This window comes from Teleopsis dalmanni, unplaced genomic scaffold, assembly GCF_002237135.1.
Source record: "Teleopsis dalmanni isolate 2A unplaced genomic scaffold, ASM223713v2 unscaffolded_contig_4559, whole genome shotgun sequence".
NCBI classification, from domain to species: domain Eukaryota; kingdom Metazoa; phylum Arthropoda; class Insecta; order Diptera; family Diopsidae; genus Teleopsis; species Teleopsis dalmanni.
In genome coordinates this window covers 1-2,925 of record NW_024035941.1, presented here as the reverse complement: position 1 = coordinate 2,925, position 2,925 = coordinate 1, and the positions used below count along the sequence as shown (strand labels likewise).

The window sequence follows — 2,925 nt, the reverse complement described above, 5'->3', positions numbered from 1 at the left end:
AGCACTAGCACTAGCACTAGCACTAGCACTAGCACTAGCACTAGCACTAGCACTAGCACTAGCACTAGCACTAGCACTAGCACTAGCACTAGCACTAGCACTAGCACTAGCACTAGCTCTAGCACTAGCAGTAGCACTAGCAGTAGCACTAGCACTAGCACTAGCAGTAGCACTAGCATTCATATGTTAAATTTTTTAATAAAAATATAAGTATGTATAATAATTTTATTCTTCCTTAAAGATAAAATTAAAGTTAAAGTTAATATTGAAGTTAATATTACAGGCAATAGTACTACATAATTAAGCATGTAAAATACAAACACGGATATTTTCAATAACAGTTTTAGTTTAATTTTTCTATTCTGTTCATATTAACTTCACTAGAGAGAAGAAAAGAAACTTTTCTATTTTATTTTATTTAAATTGAAATGAAAAATAAAATAAAATAGCTTTGGAAATAGCTTTAGAGTATTTTCTATTTTCCATTTTCCATTTTCCATATTATATATAGTACGTAGTAAGTAGTACGTATAAGAATAAGAATAAGAATAAGATTAAAATACTGGTAGATGTAGATTTTTTGAAACACTTTCTTCGCCAGCGACCATACCACGTTGAATACATCGGTTCTCGTCCGATCACCGAAATTAAGCAGCGTCGGGCGCGGTTAGTACTTAGATGGGGACCGCTTGGGAACACCGCGTGTTGTTGGCATCACAACACTTTTTTACTTTTTTCCTTTTTTTTGCGGTTTTAATTTTTTTTTATTTTATTTTGTTACTAATAATATTTTTCTTTATATCACATATCTATTATTTATTTATATAAAATGCAATTATTTAACTAATTTCTGCTGTATACGTATATTCGCATCATTTTTAATTTTGAAATTGTAATCGTGTCGTATACGAAATGCACGTAAGCTCAAGATTTGTTCAGTTCCATATAAAATGTACAATAGGCATGACGTGCAGAGTGCAAGTGATGAGTTACTGAGTGCCAGCGTGAATGAAAACCTTAAATGTTAGAAAAACTTTTCAAGTAAATTCTATTTAGAGCTTTGCTTATTATTCTGTCTTCATTGTATAAAATTTAATAAACACAATCTATTGATTTGCGCCTATTATTAGGCACTAGCACCCTGCACTAGCACTAGCAGTAGCACTAGCATTCATATGTTAAATTTTTTAAAAAATATAAGTATATATAATAATTTTATTCTTCCTTAAAGATTAAGTTAAAGTTAAAGTTAATATTACAGGCAATAGTACTACATAATTAAGCATGTAAAATACAAACACGGATATGTTCAATAACAGTTTTAGTTTAATTTTCCTATTCTGTTCATATTAACTTCACTAGAGAAGAAGAAAAAAGAAACTTTTCTATTTATTAAATGAAATGAAAAAAATAAATAAAATAGCTTTGGAAATAGCTTTAGATATTTTCTATTTTGCCATTTTCATTTCCATATTATAGTATAGTTACGTAGTAACTCGTAGTATAAGAATAAGAATAAGAATAAGATTAAAATACTGGTAGATGTAGATTTTTTGAAACGCTTTCTTTGCCAACGACCATACCACGTTGAATACATCGGTTCTCGTCCGATCACCGAAATTAAGCAGCGTCGGGCGCGGTTAGTACTTAGATGGGGGACCGCTTGGGAACACCGCGTGTTGTTGGCTCCACAACACTTTTTTCCTTTTTTTTGCGGTTTTAATTTTTTTTTATTTTATTTTGTTACTAATAATATTTTTCTTTATATCACATATCTATTATTTATTTATATAAAATGCAATTATTTAACTAATTTCTGCTGTATACGTATATTCGCATCATTTTTAATTTTGAAATTGTAATCGTGTCGTATACGAAATGCACGTAAGCTCAAGTTTTGTTCAGTTCCATATAAAATGTACAATAGGCATGCATGCGAGTGCGAGTGCAAGTGTGAGTACGAGTGCCAGCGTGAATGAAAACCTTAAATGATAGAAAACTTTTCAAGTAAAATTACTAATTAAGAAGCTTTGCTTATATTCCTTGTCCTTATTGAATAAAATTTAATAAAACAACAATCTATTGATTGCGCCTATTTATTAGCACTAGCACTAGCACTAGCACTAGCACTAGCACTAGCACTAGCACTAGCACTAGCACTAGCACTAGCAATAGCACTAGCACTAGCACTAGCACTAGCACTAGCACTAGCACTAGCACTAGCACTAGCACTAGCACTAGCACTAGCACTAGCACTAGCAGTAGCACTAGCACTAGCACTAGCAGTAGCACTAGCATTCATATGTTAAATTTTTTAATAAAAATATAAGTATGTATAAAATTTTATTCTTCCTTAAAGATTAAGTTAAAGTTAAAGTTAATATTGAAGTTAATATTACAGGCAATAGTACTACATAATTAAGCATGTAAAATACAAACACGGATATGTTCAATAACAGTTTTAGTTTAATTTTCCTATTCTGTTAATATTAACTTCACTAGAGAAGAAGAAAAAAGAAACTTTTCTATTTTATTTTATTTAAATTGAAATGAAAAATAAAATAAAATAGCTTTAGAGTATTTTCTATTTTCCATTTTCCATTTTCCATATTATATATAGTACGTAGTAAGTAGTACGTATAAGAATAAGAATAAGAATAAGATTAAAATACTGGTAGATGTAGATTTTTTGAAACACTTTCTTCGCCAGCGACCATACCACGTTGAATACATCGGTTCTCGTCCGATCACCGAAATTAAGCAGCGTCGGGCGCGGTTAGTACTTAGATGGGGACCGCTTGGGAACACCGCGTGTTGTTGGCTCCACAACACTTTTTTACTTTTTTCCTTTTTTTTGCGGTTTTAATTTTTTTTTATTTTATTTTGTTACTAATAATATTTTTCTTTATATCACATATCTATTAT

At 30.7% G+C, this 2,925-nt stretch overlaps 1 non-coding gene and 2 pseudogenes across 1 annotated transcript; all 3 read left to right on the top strand.

Moving 5' to 3' along the window:
- Positions 1–596: 596 nt before the first annotated feature.
- Positions 597–714, top strand: LOC119665343 (annotated as a pseudogene).
- Positions 715–1,569: 855 nt separating this feature from the next.
- LOC119665341 lies at positions 1,570–1,688 on the top strand. Its single transcript, XR_005251372.1, has one exon. It is a non-coding gene; the product is annotated as a 5S ribosomal RNA (ribosomal RNA).
- A 1,017-nt stretch (positions 1,689–2,705) lies between these two features.
- Positions 2,706–2,823, top strand: LOC119665342 (annotated as a pseudogene).
- Positions 2,824–2,925: the final 102 nt, after the last annotated feature.